Here is a 20,967-nt window from a genome sequence, read left to right as displayed (position 1 = left end):
TTTGGTCCTGGTCTACTCAAACTCTCCTCAGATGGCAAACATACCATCCCTGCACCAGCCTTCACTGCATTCCCTCAGTGGTAAGTGAATCCTAGGCTGCTTAATCCTACTGTTCTTTTGAAGATGTTCTGTTATTAGTTCTTTCATTATAGATTCCAGTATTCTCCCTACCCAATGATGTTAGGTCAGTAATTCCCTGTTTTCTCTCTCCCTCCTTTATTAAGACAGTGGGGCCACATTTGTTTCCCTGCAATCTCCAGAAACAATTCCAGAACCTTGGAAGATAATAACCAGAGCATCCATTATCTCTAAAGCCACTCCTTTCAAAATCCTGGAATGTAAATTATCAGGTCCATGGGAATTATCACTCAAGCTCACCAATTTCTCTAGTACTAAAGTCCAGTTTATTGTACAGTAAGGTACAGGTACAATGAAAAACTTGCTTGCAGCAGCATCACTGGCACTTAGGTACAGACCACACACAGGATATAAATTATACATAAAATTATATCAAACAGTGAAAAAAAAGACTGTGCAAAAGGAAGACCTTAGTGCAATAAAAAAATCAAAGACACAGTCGAAGACAAGTCCATGGCAGTGCATGAGGTGGTCCTTAGTGTTCCATTGCTGAGGTGGGGTTAGTGTTGTGCAGGTCAGTTCAAAAACCTGATGGTTGTAGGAAAGTAGCTGCTCCTGAACCTGGTGGTGTGGGACTTCAGGCTTCTGTACCTCCTGCCCAACAGTAGCAGCGAGAAGACAGCATGACCCAGATGGTGGAGATCCTTGATGATAGATGCCGCCTAGTTCCTCATTCTCACAACACACTTGATTCTCTCAGGCGGTGACACTTGTTGAAGTACAACACAGGTACCCCAAGCGCCCTGCCCTATTGATTATTTTTCACACATGATCTGTAATGTGAGTATTCAAGTATCTGACACAACATCATGGTCAGGCTGACAATCTAACAACAATGTTTTTTCTAATTATTCATGCACGGGATGTGGTCATTTAAATCAACCACATTGATGGGTCTGGAGTCACATTGGGGCTAGTCTGGGTAAAACTGGCAGATTTACTTCTCTAAAGCTAATTTCAAACTGCCAAACTGTAGTAAAAACCAGTTGGGTTTTTACTACAGTTTGGCCGTTTGAAATTTGCTTTTTTTTAAATTACTTGAATGTAAATTCATCAGCTGCCAAGGCAGGTTTCAAACTCATGCCTGTAGCTCAGAGTCTGAAACCTTGGCTGCTCAGCTAGTAAATTAATAACGACACTATCAGAATCAGAATCAGGTTTATTATCACTGACTTGTATGACATGACATTTGTTGTTTTGTGGCAGCAGTACAGTGTAAAGACATAAGAATTACTATAAATCACAAAATAAGTAAATAGTGCAAAAAAAAAGGAATAACAAGGCAGTGTTCGTGGGTTCATGGACCATTCAGAAATCTGATGGAAGAGGGGAAGAAGCTGTTCCTAAGTCGTTGAGTGTGGGTCTTCAGGCTCCTGTACCATACAAAGCTTTCACAACAATGGTAGGAAAATTATCAGAATAAATTCTAAGGACAGGATTAATCTGCACTTGGAAAGACAGGGATTGATCAGGGTTCGTTAGCATGGCCTAGTTAAGGGGAGATCGTGTCTGTCTATTTTGATTAAACTTTTCAAGGATTCATCGAGCGTAGTGCAGTTGATGAAGTCTACACGGACTTCAGTGAGACCTTTGACAAGGTGCCATATGGGAGATTGGTTCAAAGGTAAAAGCTCATGGGATCCAAGTCAACTTGGCAAACTAGATCCAAATAGAGGGTAGAATGTTGTTCTTTTGTGATTAGAAGCCTGTGACCAGTGGTGTATCACAGGAATTGGTGCTGGGACTTTTGCATGTAGATATATACATTTACAATCTGGATGTGAATGTAGGAGGTATGATCAGTAAGTTTCCAGATGACATGAAGATTGGTGGTGTGTTGATATGGAGAAGAGCAATCTTTGGCTACAGAACAATATTGATCAGTTGGTAAGATGGATAGAGAAATGGCAGATGGAATTCAATCTTTAAAAATGTGAGGCACGGTAGTGTAGCGGTCAGCATAACACTATTACAGTGCCAGCAACCCGGGTTCAATTCCAGCCGCTGCCTGTAAGGAGCTTGTACATTCTTCCCGTGACTGCGTGGGTTTCCTCCGGGTGCTCCGGTTTCCTCCCACATTCCAAAGACTTAGGGGTTAGGAAGTTCTGGGCGTGCTATGTTGCTGCTGGAAGCGTGGCAACACTTGCGGGCTGCCCCCCAGAACATTCTACGCAAAAAGATGCATTTCACTGTGTGTTTTGATGTACATGTGACTAATAAAGAATTTTGGGAGGACGATAAAAGGTATGATATATACAATAAATGGTGGGACTCTCAGAAGTATTGAGGAACAGAGAGACCTTGGTGTACAAGTCTAAGAATTCCTGTAGGCAACAGCACAGGTAGTTAAGAATTCGGCTACTTGTTTTCATTAGCCAGGGCATAAAACATAGGAGCTGAGGAGGGACCTGAATGAGGTATACAGAATTATGAGGGGCATAGACAGGGGAGATAGTGGGAAATGTTTCCCCCTTGCAGAAATGTTTATAATCAGAGGGTATAGATTTGGAAACACACCAATCCAAAAGATTGGTTATGTGCACTTTTTGCAGTTTAATGTGTCGCGTCCACAAGATGTAATCCGATAACGAGATGGGGTCCCACCCTCACAATAAGAGAACAGTAACAACCAGGTGGAAGGCAGTCACAACAGTCAAAATATTTAACTCTGGATTGTTCATCACCAAGCGAACATGAGCTTTACATACTACCACCCTCGTCATACTACCACTAGCTATCTTGACCACGGGGGCGTGGGGGGCATAGTACGCTCGATCTTTATTATTCACTTGGTACAATTTACAAAAGACATACTATAAATAAATATCATAATCCAAATCCATCGGTATCGATGGCGATATTAGATCTTCAAAGCCGCCTTGATACTACTGGTTTCCAATATCACTTGTCCATAAATACCAGTAGTAAATCTATAGTCAGTCTAATAGTTAGACTACAGATATTTGTGGTAAATGTCTTGTGTTTATTTATTCCCAAAAATTTCATCAAAGTATCGGGGTAGGAGGAGATTTAGAGGGGATCTGAGGAAGAATATTTTCACTCAAAGGGCAGTTGCCTGAGAGAGGGATACGAGTCCTCTTGCAGTTAATTAGTATTTGTATAATCACTGTGTATAAAATCACGAGGGGCATAGATAGGGTGTATGCACCAGTCTTTTTTCCAGGGTTGGGGAATCAAGAACTAGAGGTTTAAGGTGAGAGGGGAAAGATTTAATAGGAACTTGAGGGGCAACTTTATTTTACACAAAGGGTGGTTTGTACATGGAATGAGCTGCCAGAGGAAGTGGTTGAGGCAGGTACAATGACAATTTTTAAAAGCCAGTTTGACAGGTACATGGATAGGAAAGGTTTAGAGAGCATATGGGCCAAACACTAGCCAATGGGACTAGCTTAGATGGGCATCTTGGTCGGTATGGACCAGTTGGGCCGAAGGGCCTGTTTCCGTGCTCTATGACACTTGAATTGCCAAGGCATTGAAGGCTATGGGTCAAGTGCTGGTAAATAGGATTAGTAAAGGCAGGTACTTGATACACGATGGGCCAAAGGGCCTGTTTCCATGCTGTATGACTCTATGACCAGCTCATTTGTTATGCACACAAACTGTACAGGAAAAGCAAAGTTCGCAAGGACAGTGATTTTAGAGCAAATGTTACTATCTAGCAGGGGAACTTCATGCACTGCCGACATTGACAAGGGGCATACTGATGGTGGCCTGCCAATAATTAACTGGCAGCTTCCCAATGAGTTCCAAGTAAATCAAATCAGGAAGCATCAATGGGCAAAAGTCGATGGTTCAACCAGCAATTTTTGCATCGATACAGTAAATTTCTGCAAACTCAGCTACTGTTCAGGTACTACACTAACCTAAGTATCTTGGTTTCCCACTTGCTTGCTGTGGTACTAAGAAATTCCATGTTGAAATTCGTAGCTGGTTCACGTTGGGTTGGGAGGGCCAGTGCCCAGTTGGTGGGGTGTGGTTAGTATTTATTGATCAGTTTAAAAATAGCACATTTTGGGGGCGTTTATGTCTGAGATATTGCCCCTATTCATTCAGAAAGCTGTGGTCATTTGTTAGACCACAGAATATTCTGGCCCAGGAACCAAACAGGAAGCATTTGATTCTTAAAATATGGAGCTAAAAACATCTTAACCGTACCATCTCTCTCATTTTAAGGCTTTTCTCCATCTCCTTGGAGATGTGCATTTCCCTGCTTTGAGAACAATGTTTAACCGGTTATATTCACAAGATGTTTGTGACAAGCGTTGTAGTGAAGGCAGAGCGAATGGCCATTTCAGGGCCAGTGGCAGCAAAGCCCCAAACGTGAACCCTTCCTGCTGTTTGGTGGGGGCTCCCACAGGGGGATGTCCCAGAAGGGGATGGCGGGTGAGCTTGTGCAGGATTCGAGCACTGTTCCTGCCCTCTTCCCTCTCCTTCTCTTCCTCCCTCCCCCCTCCTCCCCCCTCCTCCCCCTCTCCCCCTCCCCCCCTCTCCCCCTCCCCCCCTCCTCCCCCCTCTCCCCCTCCCTCCCCCTCCCTCCTCTCCCCCTCCCTCCCCCTCCCTCCTCTCCCCCTCCCTCCCCCTCCCTCCTCTCCCCCTCCCTCCCCCTCCCTCCTCTCCCCCTCCCTCCCCCTCCCTCCTCTCCCCCTCCCTCCCCCTCCCTCCTCTCCCCCTCCCTCCCCCTCCCTCCTCCTCCCTCCTCCCCACTCCCTCCCTCCCCCTCCTCCCTCCCCCTCCCCTCTCCCCCCTCCCCTCCCCCTCCCTCCCTCCCCCTCCCCTCCCCTTCCCTCCCTCCCCCTCCCCTCCCCTCTCCCTCCCCCTCCCCCTCCCCCTCCCCTCCCCTCTCCCCTCTCCCCCTCCCTCCTCTCCCCCCTCCCCTCCCCTCCCCCACCTCCCCCTCTCCCTCTCCCTCCCTCCCTAGATTTCAGGCGGCTGAGATTTATAAGACTGAAGCAGTAAACTTGAATAAAAATGATTTGAAACGTTACAAACTCATCACCAGGTTGAGATAAACTGGGGGAAGAATGACATTTAAACATTGTTACAGTGTAAGATTCTGCGCTATTGTCTCCGTGACTCTTTTTCTGATACATTCTTGAATTGGTTACCCTTCACTTCTTCGGACAGCAGTAAGGTTTTCTGCTGAATTTGTTATCTTCAGCAGATACCGATCAGCAGGCAGCAATTGTCGCTTCGACATTCGCAGCCACCCGGTCATGTGACGGGAAGGAGGATTTTGTTTTATCTTGCTTGTTGCAAATGTTGTTCGAGAGAGTCAGCAACTGGTATAAATTCTGCGGATGTGATCTGTACCCGGGGTTCCGCTCCTGCAGCTTCACTAGACATTCCCGGCACGGGGAGTTGCCTGGTTTAGTGGCTCAGCCAGGCGACGCTTCTCACTACAGAAGGAAACAAGGAAGTCTGTCGGTGAGTTCAATCAGGTGATTTCTCACACTTTCCCTTAGAACCGGTTTGAGTATCTGGGAGAAGGTTCGCTGCTGCACTAAACCCCCTGTGTAATATTTTGAAGCATTTTCAAAAACCACTGCCATCCGCCTCTTGGGAGGTTCCTGTGATACTGCTGCAAGCATTTTCTTTATTGTACCTGTACTTCACTACTTGTGCACATGGCAATAAGCTCCACTTGATCCAGAACATAGAACAGTACAGCACAGGAACAGACCCTTCAGCCCACGGTGTTGTGCCGAACTAATAATTAAATGGCTAGCTAAACTTGTCCCTTCTGCCTACACAATGTCCATATCCCTCCATTCTCTGTGCATTCATCTATCTAAGAGCCTCTTAAATGCCTCTATCATATGTGCCTCCACCACCACCCCTGGCAGTGCACTCCAGGCACCCACCACTTTCTGTGTAAAACAAAAAATCTTGTCCCTCACATCTCCTTTGAACTTACCCCCCCCCCCCCCCCTCACAAATGCATGCCCTCTAGTATTGGACATCTTGACCCTGGGAGAAAGATGCTGGCTGTCTACTCTCTGTGCCTCTCATAATCTTATAAACTCCTATTAGGTCTCACCTCAGCCTCTGCTGCTCCAGAGAAAACAACCCAAATTTGACCAACCTCTCCTTATAGCACTCCCTCCTTACAACACTTCTGTTCTTTTATGCTGGAGACTGCCTGCAGCTACCAGAATCCTGAGCAGGATTTATCCTCCTTCAGAAGCATAAGATAAGATCTTTATTAGTCACACGTACATCGCAACACACAGTGAAGTACATCTTTTGTGTAGTGATTTTTGGGGGGCAGCCCGCAAGTGTCGCCACACTTCCGGCACCAATGTAGCATTCCCATAACTTCCTAACCTGTACGTCTTTGGAATGTGGGAGGAAACCAGAACACCCGGAGGAAACCCACACAGACACGGGGAGAACGTACAAACTCCTTACAGACAGTGGCTGGATTTGAACCCGGGTCGCTGGTGCTGGAAAGCATTATGCTAACCACTATGCTACTGTGCCTGCTGTGCAACATGTGGAACCACCACCCATTTCACCAGGAAGCTGCCTGGATTAGAGAGCAGGGAAATAAAGGACTGCAGATGCTGGAATCTAGATGAAAAACACGATGATGCTGGAGGAACTCAGCAGGCCAGGCAGCATCCATGGAGAAAAGCAGGTGGTCAACGTTTCGGGTCAGGAACCCGTCTTTAGGACTGATGAAGGTCCTGACCCGAAATGTTGACCGGCTGGATTAGAGAGTACTGGCTATCTGAGAGGCTGGACAAACTTGGGTTGTTTTCTTTGGAGTGTTGGAAGCTGAGGGGAGATATAGGTTTATAATTGTGAGAGGCAATGGTAAGGTAGATGATCAGAATCTTTTTCCCAGGATATAAATGTCAAATACTAGACGGTGTAGGTGAGAGAGGGAAAGTTTAAAGGAGATGTGTGGGGCAAGTTTCTCAAATAGAAAGCGGTAGGTTCCTGGAATGTGCTGCCAGGGTGGTGGTGGAAACAGATATGATGGTGGTGTTTAAGAGGCATTTAGACAGGCACATGAATATGCAGGGAATGGATCATGTACAGACAGATGGGTATAGTTTAATTTGGCATCATGGTCAGCACAGATGTGATGGGCTGAAGAGCCTGTTCTTGTGGTGTACTGTTCTACGTTCAAAATAGAAGGAGGAGGAGGCTATTGGTCCCTGGCGTCTACTCCACCGTTCAATAAGATCACCTCTGACCTTTTCCTTCAACACTATTTCTTTTGATTCCTCTAACATCCAGAAATGTATCAATGACTTAGCCTCCACAGCCCCTTGCAGCAGGGAATTCCAAACATTTGCCACCATCTGAGTGAAGAAAATTCTCCTCCATCCATTTTTAAATGGCCTATCCACTTTTTTTTATTTGATTCTGCGGCCCTAATTCCACCCTGGTTGGGGGAAAATCTCTGAGTCTCATGTTTAGCCCTCTAAGTATTCTTATGAAGTCTTGAGTGTCATTAGTCTATGTTCTCTAATCTCTTTTCATGTGACAGCCCTGATATCAGAGGATGGTGAATCTTTGTTGCACTTCCTCAATGACAAATATATCCTTTTTTTAAGATAAGCTGACAAAACTCTACACAGTACTGCAGGCATGGTCTTACCAGCTCCCCATATAATTGTAGAAATAGCAGGAGAATATCATACATCCTTTGTACTTGCACTGCCATTTAACTTTTTAAAATTAATTTTTGGGATCTGGATGTTGATAACAAGACCAATATTTATTGCCCATCTCTCACTGGCCCTCAGGAGATGGTGGTGAGCTGGTGCCTTACATTGCTGCACTCCTTCTGGTGAAGGCACTCCCACAATTCTGTTTAGGATTTGAGTCAGCATTGAAGAAGGACTGGCAAGACATTTCCACATCAGGCTGGTGCACGGACCCGCAGGCAATGGCGTTCTCTTGCACTCACAGCCCTTCTCTTTCTTGGTGGTAGAGGTTGTAGGTTTAGGAGTAGCCCAGGTGAGTGCCTGCAGTGTTATTTTGTAGATGGTACATACAACCGCTCTGTGTGGTGGTTGAGGGTACGAAGATTTAGAGCAGTTTGTCAGGTGCCGTTTAAGTGAGTATCTTTGTCCTGGATAGTGTCGACCTTCATGAGAGCTGTTGGGGCTGCACTCATCCAGGCAAGGGGAAGGTATTCCATCACACTCCCAACTTGTACCTTGTCGAGGTTGGAAAACCCTGAGGGAGTCGGGACGTGTGTCACTCACCGCAGGATGCCCAGCCTCTGACCTGCTCTTTTAACCACAGACCATGGTATTTATGTGGCTGATCAAAGTTGGCTTTCTGGTTAATGGTGACCCACCCCTCAGGATATTGATGGCGAGGGCCTTGATGATTGTAATGCCTTTGAACGATAAAGATAGGTGGTTAGACTCCCCTTGTTTAAGATGGTTATTGCCTGGGATTTTGGTGTCTAGTGCATGCTGTCGTGGACTGCCTCATTTAGGCGTCGCAAACGAATTCTGGGCCTTGAGTTCACTTTATGCCTATATCCTTGGATTCACTTAGTGCCCACTGGGAATAGTTTTCCTAGCCGATCCCTTACCATGAAATTATGATTTAGCCCCACCACCATTGTGACTCTTACAGAACTGCAATATTCAGGAAATGAGCTGAAAACAGGATGCTTAACATGAATCTGAAGATTTAATGTTATTCTTAGAATAGAATGATAGAAAGAGCCCTTCTGCCAATGGGATCTTTAAAAAGCAGTGTATTCAGTCCTATCCCCTGTACTTTTCCCATAGCTCTGTGACTTCCATCCAATTTCTATCTGAAAGCACTTACTGTCTCCTCTTGTAGCAAGTGTATAACCACAATCTGCATGAAAAAGTTTATTATTTCCCTTGTTCACTTTGTGTCTTTTGTCCAAACATAATTTTTTTTGGTTTTCAAAGCCCAATAAATCTTGCATCTCCTCCCGGTCGTTTGAGGGGTGTGACAGGCCATATCCGATGTGGAACTGGAGCAGGCGATCTGTGTTTTTTGAATTGACTTCTGCAAAAATAGTCCTCTCCACCTGGTAGAGTGGACTCTGAGCACAAGTAAAGCAAATAGGTGGTTTAGGTTCCTGCACTGCTTTCCTATCCTTGACATAGCAGCAACAGATTAACTCTTTCACTGGTCGACTGTGGTCATGAGGAAGTTTGCTGGGATTTGGAAAAGTAGCCTTCCGCCCTCTTGCATGTGGCTGAAATTCATTTGCTATAGTTAAATTTTATTTTAATGGCATAGAAATGGAAACTATTTTTTAAAAAATTGTATCTAGATTGTATGTGGCATTGTTCACTGTCCTCCAGCCAATATTCCTGTCTTGACCCAACATCACTAAGAAACATTACCAGATGGGGAGAATAAAATGGGTTTGTGTTAATGTTTGATGGTTAGTATAGGTTCAGTGGGCTGAATAGTCTATTCCCCTGCTGTTTGACTCAATGGCTTTGTTAACATTTTACTATTTGTGGGACCTTGCTGTGCAGAAATCAGCTGCTATGTTTCCTGCCATACCATAGTGACCCTCCTTAGAAGTACTTCCAACAGCTATTAAGCACTCCAGGGCATCCTGAAAGGGACGGGAAAGGCAAATCTATGTATAATTAAGTCTGTCTTAAAAGGATTAAAAGAAATGCTGTGTTAATGTTAAAAACACAAGATGTTGGAACCAGCACACACAAAATGCTGGAGGAACTCAGCAGGTCAGGCAGCATCTATGGAGGGAATGTTGGAGACGCTCAGCAGTCAGGCAGTATCTGTAGAAAGAGTCTGATGAAAAACCTCAGACATGAAGCATTAACCCTTTTACGTTATCCTGCCCGACCTGTTGAATGTTTCCAGCAGTTTCTGGTTTTATTTCGGATTTCCAGCGTCTGGAATTTTTTTGGTTTTTCACTTCGATGTTAGTGATGATGGATCACAGATTTGGGGTTACATTTGAATCCTATTTCTCTCTTTAATATCTCTCTTCCCTACAGTGGCAGGCCCAGCAATACTCTCAAATGAGCAGCTGATGAACGTATCCAATCTGTGCTTGTACCCATGTTAGTTTCACCTTGCTTGACCTGTAGAAAGTACCCAAAGGCATCTCACGTCGATGCCCTTGAAGCTAACTGATATGTTATTACTTGGGCATCTCTGTCTTGCCCTTCCCAAAGGCTGTGCAATGTAGAGCAATGTTACCCTGAATATGAAGGGCTAGAACTCCCAGAGACCATGCACAGTGCTCCCCTGTAGTGAATGCTCAGCATTGGAGGAGTATGGCTCGTCATCTCGTTGCTCGATGGACCATTGTTAAAGGCATCTGTGTCTCGATTGCTGGGACCAGCCACACTGGAGCAAACTTTGAAATCTCTATTGGATCTGTATTTTGGCCGTTTTGTTTGACTTTCTCCTCATCCCCAACACCACCACCACCCCCCCCCCCCCCCCCCCACCCCCCCAGCCCCCTTCCCCTGCCTTTCCTTCTCAGACAACAGCCCATTGTGTGTTGTCCTGTGCAGATGCTTGCATTGGGTGTGCTGCTGCTGTCTGTGCCTCGTCACGGTTATACTCCAGTGAACAATCTGTTTCTGTAGCAGCGTTTCAACTCTCCGTCTTCACGGGGGAGGGGCAGGCCGCAGAAAGTTGAGATGGCAAAATGAACAGGCAAAAACAGACGTGAAGTGTGGTGACAAATGAATGGAGATGTAAGTCAAGGCATGAGGGGAGGGTGGTGTAAGATGAGGATTTTGTTTCTGGGGACGATTCAGAGTACACTGAAGTGTCTGCAACTAATAAATGCTCGCTGAAGCCTTCAGCAGCTGTTCACTTCGAACTTGATTCTTGCTGTGGCTAAGCTGATGAGTGGAGCAAGTCTCCGGAAGGAGAAAAGTTTAGGGGGCAGCAGGTCGGGAGGGGTTCAAGAGAAACAACAAACTTCATTTCATAATCAAAGACTTGCCTTTTTATTGTACCTTTAGCCTCAAATCAGTCCAGTGCACTTCACAAACGAGGCACCTCAGTTGACTCTGTTTGAAAGCCCCTCTTCACTGTTCTAATGTCAGGAACACAGTAGCCAAATTGCACACAGCAGCTCCCATGACATCACCCACTAATATAAATGTTCATTGAGAGACAAGTACTGCCCATGGCATCAGGGAGAACGCTACTCTTTAATATGATGCAATAGCATAGATTTTACTCCACGGAAGTGCAGATGGCCTTAATTCAACATTGACTCTGAGGACGGCACTTCCGCGAGTGCAGTAATTTCTTGCTGTCGTACTGTAACATTAGCATGGACACAAAGGGTGGGAGTGGGATTTGAACCCACAAGTAGGAATGCTGCCTCAAAACTCCAGTGACCTGTGCCCAGTCCTCACCTCTGGTGCTGTCTGTACATAGCTTGCACGTTTCCCTGTGACCTCGTGGGTTTCCTCTCGCATCCCAAAACTACGGTAGGTTAATTGATCAATGTAAAATTTCCCTAGTGTGTAGGTGAGTGGTAGAATCTGGAAGGAGATGATGGGAGAGAATAAAACAGGAACTGTGTAGATGGGTGCTTGCTGGTCAGGGTGTACTTGTCAGGCAGCATGACTGTAAATTCATGACAGCAGCAAGACTGGGACCCATTGAGCCACAGCAGACACCAGATACAGTTCTTTGCTCTGCTTCAAAGCTGGCTGTCTCTAGGCGTTACACAGCCAATGCAATAAAATGCAAGGGGATAAACAACATGAACTCGATTGCAAAGGAAACATTTTCCCCATGTTTCATACTTGCCTTTTGTTGCTGTGTGGTTGATTGACAGAAGGCAGATGATGTGAATTAATAAACAGAGAAAATATATGCCTCTTGCAGTGGAGATATGACAGCAAGTTGGGGCCAACAGTAGGTTCCTCTTAGATAAGACCTATTCCAGTTGGGGAGCAAACCTTGTCCTAAAGGAGCTAATCATTAGTTATAGTGGTTTGAGAATCCCAAGTTTTTAAACTTCAAAATGATCAACAAGACTAACATCAGCTGAAGCACAGGCCTATTCCTGCAGTGTTTTGTTAAACATGGTTAAACTTCATCAGTGATATCCTGAGCCAAGCTGATCGTACTGAAACCTGGACATCAGCACATGCACAAAGTGAACATCTTTGATAGTCCCTTGTGGCATCCACTAAACAGGGCAGCTCTTAATTGAAAGCTGCAGTCTTTACAAATGTGAAGACGCACAAGAGACTGCAGATGCTGGAATCTGGAGCAAAAAACAAACAGCGGGTCCAGCCGCATCTGCGAGGGAAAGGAATTAACAATATTTGGGGTCAAAACCCTGCATCAAGCCCTCATACAGGGCCTCGACCCAAAACATCGATAATTCATTTCCCCCACAGATGCTGCTTGAATCGCTGAGTTCTTGAAGCAGTTTGCTTTTTATCAAAAGATTGCACGGGTTAGACTGAATCCCCACTTGGAGCAAACACACCCAACAATGGGATATGGCTTTGGAAGTTGATATTTGATCACAGACTTTGTATCTGTGCATTATCCACTGCCGAGCTCCCCTCGTACAGTGGGGAAGTTGAAGGTTACAAGCTGAGGGCAATTTCACAATTGTAAAGTGGTTCATGATTCCTGGCTCTGGATTGACATCACATCACCCCAAATGGGATTGCTCCACCGTCAAATGAAACCCAGTCTTGAGATCCAACTCTATAAAGTAACCTCGAGCATGGTTTAGGAGTGAGAGAGGGCAGAGGGTTGGATGTGTGGGTTGGAGTGCCACAGAATTAGAAACTTTAAGCATTATTCAGTTGGCAGCTCTCAGGCTGAGTCAGAGCTTGTGGGTTCCAGTCCTGCAAGAGCCCTGAGTGTAAAATTGAGGTTGACACTATATTGTCACACTGAGAAACTGTTTGCTGCACAGACAGTGCCTTTCGGATGTGATGTTAAACGAGAGCCCAATACTCTTGCTGAGTAAGATCCTTTGCATTACTTTGAAGAGCAGGGGAGTTACCCCAGTGTCTGGATCCCTCCATCGAAATCACAGAGTCGCTGCCCCAGTTCCAGCGACCTGGGTTCAATCCTGACCTCGGGTGTTGCTCTGTCTGCGTGGAGTTTGCATGTTCTCCCTGTAACCATGTGGGTTTCTTTCTACATTCCAAACACGTGGGTTGATAGCTTAATTGTCTGCAGTAATTACCCCTAGCGTTCAGATAAGTGGTAGAATCTAGGGGAGAGTTAATGGAAGTGTGGAGAGAATAAAATGGGTTTGGGTAGGATTAGTGCAAAAACAAGTGGTTGGTGTATCAAAGGGCCTGTTTTCATGCTGTATCTCTCTGACTCTATCACAAAACTGGTCATTATAATATTGCTGCTTGTAGGAGCTGGTGCGCACAAATTGGCTGCCACATTTCCTTTCACACTTCAAAAGTTATGCTCCCTTAAGTGTGAGGCACTCAGACAGTGAAAGGCACTGGAGAAATACAAGTGGCTGGCACAGTGGTGCAGCAGATAGCGTTGTTGCCTCTCAACTCCAGTGATCCAGGGTCGATCCTGATACTAATGTGCAAACTCCTTGCAGGCAGCACTTCTCTCTGTGGCAGTGTGGGCTTCCCCCAGGTGCTCCAGATTCCTCCCACATCCCAGATATATGCTGGATGGGAGGGCAATTGGTTACTGTGAATTATCTCAGGTATAGGTGGGTGAGAGGAGAGTTGATTGACATGCGAGGAGAAAATAATTTACCAGGAAATAAATGGGACATTGGCACTCGTGGGATTACTCTGTGAGCTGGTAGAGACTCGATGGGCTAAATGGCCTCCATCCATGTCATAAAGAATATGATGTCTTTCTGTTACCTTTTTACTGATGTGAGTGATCAATAATTAGCCAGTGAAGTAAAACTCACCAGCAGCTACCTCAGAGAAACTGATATACTCTGGCAAGATGCATCATTGTAGGAAGGGGAACATAAAAAATTAGGAGTAGGCCAGTCAGCCCCTCAATAAGGTGAGAGGGGAAAGATTTAATGGGAACTTGAGGGGCAACTTTCTTTTACACAAAGGATGGTATGTATGTGGAATGAGCTGCCAGAGGTAGTGGTTAAGGCAGGTACAATGACAATTTTTAAAAGCCAGTTTGACAGGTACATGGATAAGAAAGGTTTAGAGGGCATATGGGCCAAACGCTAGCCATTGGGACTAGCTTAGATGGACATCTTGGTCGGCATGGACCAGTTGAGCCGAAGGGCCTGTTTCCGTGCTCTGTGACTCTATGAAACCTGTTCAGCTATTTAATAAGATCATAGCTAATTTGGTTATAACCTCAATGCCTCATTCCCATATACTGCTGGCAACCTTTCACCTCCTTGCTATCAAGAATCTCAAAGTCAAAGTTGAGTTTATTGTCATATGCGCAAATACATGAATGCACAGGTGCAATGAAAAACTTGCTTGCAGCAGCATCACAGGCACATAGCATCAGATAAGTAACATTCACGAGGAAAAGCTAAATTAAGAACATAAATATTACAAGAAAGAGCACAATTAGAACAAGAATAAAAGTCCATTGTAGTGCTAAGTGGTCATAGTGTTGCTATACTGGGGTAGTGATTAGGATGGTTGAAGGGATGTAGCTGTTCTTAAACCTGGTGGTGTGGGACTTCAGGCTTCTGTACCTCCTGCCCAATGGTAGCTGCGAGACAGTGGCATGGACCGGATGGTGGGGATCTTTGATGGATGTTGCCTTCTTGAGGCAGCGCCTCGTGTATATATCTCTCCTTAGTTTGTGGCAGAAAGTTTTAAAGGTTCATGATCCTTTGAGCAAAAACATTTTGTCTCATTCACCTTAAGTGTGTGACCTCCTTTAGTTTTAAACCGTGACTCCTATCTCTAGATTCTCCTGCAAGAAGAAATGTTCTCTTTGCATCCATTCTGTCAAGACCCCTCAGGATCTTATCTGTTTCAATCAGGTCATCTCTCACTGTTCTAAACTCCAGCAGATGCAAGCCTTAATGGCTTGTGGTCTGGACTATGGTTCTGTGACAGACAAGAGGCAGGAGTGAAGCACGTAGCTTGTGACTTTATGAAATATATTTATAACCCAGGATGTTTTGCAAACCTGTCAGCTGGAAGTAAGCAGATCCTTGCTGCTTTGAGAGAGGGGTTGGATTGGTGTTATGGCACCACAGTACAAAGGTGATAAAGGTGTCACACCCGGTGATGTTCACATTGCTCCATTACACCCTAGTGGTTAGAAATGCTGTAAGCATCGGTGAGGGAGCTGGATAAAGACCAGAATTAGCCTTAATGAAACTACTAAACCCAATCTGACAATTGTGAGATCCATAAAAATAGCAAGGTCCACTATGCTGGATCCCCTCCCATTCATACAAAGGTAACTTGAGCTCTCAGCTCCTTGCTGCCTTCACCTTCCCATGATGTCCCCTAACCCTCCTCTTTTTTGTTGCTCAGTGCTTCCTCTGTTGAACCCTGAGCAGGTAAACGAAGAAGCTTTTACCCAGCTCATTACACTGCTTGGGTCTGAATAACCAATAAAGGAGGATTGTTGAGTGGTGTTAGAAGCCTTCTCTGTCTAACTAGTCCACGAGCAACCTTTCCCAGACCCCTTACTCTAAAACACTGCATTCCTCATCCTCCCTTGGTCTTGAGCTGCCATAGCCTGGTGGGCCAGTGTGGCTTTCCAGCTCTTCCTCTTCCCTTTCATCCTCCCTTAACACCTTCACCTGATTTTTTTGATCACCCACTGTAGTTTCCCCCCCAACTTCCTTACCCCGCGCCCCCCCCCCCACCACTAGCTCAGCCTCCACTTTTGTCCCTGAGCTCTGAGTCATCTTATTTCCCACTGAAGACGCCACATGGACATTAATCGTTGCCTTGTGGACGCCAGAAGTTTAAAGGGCTGAGGTTGAGAGGGGCTCCAGCAATACCCAGCAATGGAGCATCCCAGTACGGACCATCCTTGGCTGGTCTTGCCCCATGATTGGATGTCAGGCCCTTCCATTAGTCTGGGAATAGAGGCCAATGTCTGGGGTAGTGCCTGCACTTGAACTCAGTAGGTGGGGGTCCAAGGGCTGAATTGTTTTCTTGTGGATCTAGTATCCAGAGGCCAAGACCAAGGACTTCAAATCATGTCAGTACAGTTAATTCTGGAATAAATGGGCAGCACCAATGGCCAAGATATGACAGGATCGTTGTAAAACTCTTTCTGGTTCACCAGTGCCTACTAGCTAAGGGAATCAGGTTTGCTGACCCAGTCTGGTTTGTGTGTGACTCCAGACCACTTTATGTGGGAATATAAGAAAATTGGCACCAGAGTAGGCCACTTGGCCCCTCAGGCCTGTCCTACTCTTCAATGTGATCATATCTGATCTGCCTTGGGGCTCTCCTCCTGTGTCAGTTCCACAAAGTTCTAATCGTTCAAGAAATGATCTACTTCCTCTTTAAATACCCTCAGTGATATAGTCTCCATAATCCTCTGGGCTAGAGAATGGTATAGGTTGTCTTCTGAAATGGTCAGACAAACCACCTTCCTCAGTTATGGAGTTGTACTTAGCACGGAAACAGACCCTTCAGCCAATTTGAGGGTAGTAAATGCTGGGCAAGAGCAGTAAATGCTGGTCTTGCCATTGATATCCACATCCCATGAGCGAATAGTTTAAAATAAGACATAAGCAGGCTATTTTACTGGCCCACCCCACCAACCCTGCCTTCTGTGTGGCAATGGAGATCCATTTCCTTGGAGATAATGCAATCTTAAAGAGAACAGGCACATTTCGCGCCCCCCCCCCCCCCCCCCCCGCCATCCTTGCAGTCTTGGTATTCATACCAGACGTCATTGTTATGCAATGCATTGGAGAAACAACTGTGAGACAACTTAATGTTTGAAGGAAATGAAAATTCATTGGACTTGCAGATAACTTGCTAGAAATTAAAGATGGTAAATGCTATTTCGAGGTATGATCCCAGAAGAGGAGCCAATGTATTGGGTTCCTTTTATTGTGGTTTTTCACTCGTTAAGCTTAATCATTTTTGATGCACTCAGGAAACCTACAACTCACGGAAGCTGACTGGTGGATTTTTGTGTTGCAAGAATGGCAAATGTTGTGAAGCCCAAGCGTCACCTGTGAGGAGAGAAACAGATGACATTTTGGGTTGGTGACCTGTCCTCGGAGAAAAGGAAATGAGTGGAGAAGAGGTTAAGGGGCAAAGAGAGAAGGTCTGAGATGGGGAGAAGGTGGGAGAGAACAAAGGGCTGATGGCTCAAGGCAAACTGGATGGTAATAGGACAAGTAAAGATACAAGAGCCAGTGTGGAGGAAGTATAAGTGGTGTATGCCATGCTTGCCTTTATTAGTCAAGGCATTGAGTTCAAAAGTCAAGAAGTTAAGACTTTGGTTAGGCTGCATCTGGAGTATTGCATTCAGTTCTGGTCACCCCATTATAGGAAGGATGTGGAGGCTATGGAGAGGGTGCTAAAGAGGTTTACCAGGATGCTGCCTGGATTAGAGGGTATGTGCTATAAGGAGAAGTTGGACAAACTAGGGTTATTTTCTCTGAAGCAGCAGAGACTGAGGGGAGACCTGATGGAAGTTTATAAAATTGAGAGGGATAAATACAGTAGACAGCTGGTATCTTTTTCCCAGGGTCGAAATACTAGAGGGCATGCATTTAAGGTGAGAGGGGGATAGCTCAAAGGAGATGTGCGGGGTAAGGTTTTACATAGTGGTGGATGTCTGGAATGCACTGCCAGGGGTGGTGGTGGAGGCAGATATGATAAGAGACATTTAAGAAGCTCTTAGATAGGCACATGAATGTGCAGAGAATGGAGGCATATGGACCATATGCAGGCAGAAGGGATTAGGTGTCATTATCTTAATTAGTTTGGCACAACATCATAGGCCAAAGTTCCTATACTGTACTGTTCTATGGTCTATAAACAGCAGAAGCTTCAGGAGAAAAATGGCAATGGTTACAATCTGCAATCGTTGGACTTGGTGTTGATTCCTGAAAGCTGTAGTACGTCATATTGACAAACAAGTTGCTATTTCTTGAGCTTGCATTGAGTTTCATTGGAACAGTGTAAGAGGCTAAGGGCAGAGATCAGAGTGGGATGGAGTATTAGTAGAGCTGGTGATTAGAGGGTCAGGTTCCTACTGATGGACTGAATGGAGGAGTTCCCCAATGCAGCCTTCCAATCTTGATGTAATCACACCCAATGTGGATGAGGCTACATTGTGAGCGCTAATGCATTTTAGTGACTGGATGGATGTGGAAGGGGAGGAAGTAAAAGGGCAGTTGTTACACCTCCCCTGTGGGGAGCAAGGTGCTGTGGGCAGGAGTGTGGGTGTTGTGCGTGATGCAGTAGTGAACCAGAGTCTTGAAAAAGGATGTGTTTGTTAGTGGCATTGCATTGTAGGTGCCAGAATTGATAAAGAGGGATCCCTTCTCTCATGAGGATAGGCTGAGTGAGCTAGGACTTCTGTCTTTTGAGAGAAGGAGGATGAGAGATGACTTGATAGAGGTGTACAAGATAAGAGGCATAGATCAAGTGGACAGTCAGAGACTCTTTCCCAGGGTGAAAATGGCTAACACGAGGGGCCATAATTTTAAGGTGATTGGAGGAAGTTGTTGGGGGGCTGTCAGAGGCAAGTTTTTGTTTTTTTACACAGTGGTGGGTGCGTGGAATGCACTGCCGGCAGAGGTTGTGGGGGCAGATACATTAGGGACATTTAAGAGTCTCTTAGATAGTCATGTGCATGATAGAGAAATGGAGGGCTATGTGGGAAGGAAGCGTTAGGTAGATTTTAGAGAAGGATAAAATGTCGGCACAACAGCATGGGCCGAAGGGCCTGTACTGTGCTGTAGTGTTCTATATTCTCTTAAATGTGGAGACTGGTGAGGTGGCACCTCATAACAAAGGCATCTCAAAAGTGATTCTAGGTTGGAAGGGAAAGTGTGAGTGTGGGGAATTTGAGAAATGGTGCTGCCACACCCAAGGGCTCTGTAAACCATGACAAGTGTTGAAGAGAAAACACTGGTACAAAAGATTACATCATTAATGCAGTTGTGCTATTGAGAAATCAGGAGAGTGGAACATCATTTAATTTGTACACTGTCTTCATAGAAGTGCTGTGCACCTCTTCCCTTAACAAAAACAAATTTCTATTATTCTTTCCATTTGGCAATGCATTCAGACGGATCACAACGCTCAAGAGAAGTGAGAAATGACACTTGACCTTCCAGCTCCTCGTCCAATAGAAACCCACACACCTTCTTGCCCACCTCGCCCATCTAAGCTGCTGCTTTAAGCATTCCACAGAATTTACTTCTATTGATCTACCTGTAAAACTGAGGCCACTGTGTGAAGGAGTTCAGAATTTGTCTTTCACTAGTTTGTACTTGCTTTATCATGGTTGGCTATCATAGTTCAGCTTGTATTTTCCTTTTTCTGTTCAGCTTAGTATCTTGCATGTGGTTTTAATTTGCCTCATTCTGAGTCTGTAGGGCTCTCCTTACTTTCCCACTAATGAGTCTGTGTGGTTGATGCTAAACTGCCTTCTGAAATAGCCCAGCAAGCCAGTTCAAGAGGAGCCAGGGATGGGCTACAAACATTGGCCTGGCCAGGGATGTCCATTCTCAGGTGGTGAATGAAAATGGATCCCCTCTCAATCAATCTTGCTGGCCACACTGATGCAAGTAGCTGAGGTTGATTTTTATGTCGGTAGTGTAATGGTTAGCATAATGCTTTACAGCGCCAGTGACCCGGGTTCAAATCCAGCCACTGTCTGTAAGGAGCTTGTACGTTCTCCCTGTGTCAGCATGGGTTTCCTCCAGGTGCTCAGGTTTCCTCCCACGTTCCAAAAGACGTACAGGTTAGGAAGTTGTGGGCATGCTATGTTGGCGCCAGAAGCGTGGTGACACTTGCGGGCTGCCCCCAGAACACTACGCAGAATGATGCATTTCACTGTGTGTTTCAATGTACATGTGACTAATAAAGAAATCTTATCTTGTTATTGCACCTAGTAAATGGTAGAGTCAGGGGAGAATAAAATGGGATTAGTGAAAATGGCCTGTCTCCCTGCTGTGTGATTCTAAGACTTCAACTTGTTTGTAATTTTCCTTTGTTGCTTTAGTTTGGAGAAATCCCCCAGTCCTCATTAAGGGACATTGCTGTAGTTGCTGTTTCCTCTGTTCTTTAAATAGATTGTCCTTCGAGTAGATTATTAACTGTACAATTGACAGTTTGCTGTGAGTCAGACCTCCAGCTCTTTGGCTGATGGAATGTTATCAGTAATTATTTTGTATTAAAAATAAGCAGTTAACATCCACCTTTATTGCATTCTTTCCCTTCTGTTCCACAACCGAGACTGTGCTTTAAATAAATTACCTCATTGGCTGTAAAAGTATTTGGGTCATCTTGGAATTGTGAGTGATGCCATATAAATGCAAGTCGGTCTTTTTGCTTTCTTGCTTTCTTTCCCCCTTCCTTTCTTTTTCCTTCCATCTCTTTCCCCTTTCCTGCTTCTGGACCTGCTTCCTACCTGTTGCATCTATTACTTCAGACACGTATTGCAAAACGTCCTTAAAACGTCTCTCTGCCTTCCTGAAGGCATTGGGAATTTCCAGTGCTTTCTTTTTTGTTCTGCATTGAGCTGCACTGTGCTTCTTGTTTTGTAGGGAGGGTGGGTTGGTGTGAATGGCAAGGAGCAGAGAAGGGGTATTTCCAAGCTACAACAGTGGATAGTTCAGCTGCAGTATTCTGCATCATCCTGATGCAAGCTACACCGTCGTGAAACTAAGGAAACATC

At 45.3% G+C, this 20,967-nt stretch overlaps 1 protein-coding gene across 6 annotated transcripts in view; it reads left to right on the top strand.

The window, feature by feature from the left end:
* The window catches only part of septin12 (septin 12), a 353,537-nt gene that overhangs the window by 172,133 nt on the left and 160,437 nt on the right, over positions 1-20,967 (top strand). The window contains exon 1 of one of the 6 annotated variants that reach the window (XM_052021388.1): positions 5,314-5,583. The exons of 3 other annotated variants lie outside the window; for them this stretch is intronic. The gene's annotated coding sequence lies outside the window, so the exon portion shown is untranslated. Of the gene's footprint in view, positions 1-5,313; positions 5,584-10,707; positions 10,857-20,967 lie in introns of those variants that run through there. 2 more of the 6 variants (XM_052021386.1, XM_052021389.1) reach the window with 2 other exon arrangements.

Source organism: Pristis pectinata, chromosome 8, assembly GCF_009764475.1.
Source record: "Pristis pectinata isolate sPriPec2 chromosome 8, sPriPec2.1.pri, whole genome shotgun sequence".
NCBI lineage: Eukaryota > Metazoa > Chordata > Chondrichthyes > Rhinopristiformes > Pristidae > Pristis > Pristis pectinata.
Note: the sequence above shows the minus strand (reverse complement) of the source record. Positions and strands in the feature narration are given on the sequence as shown.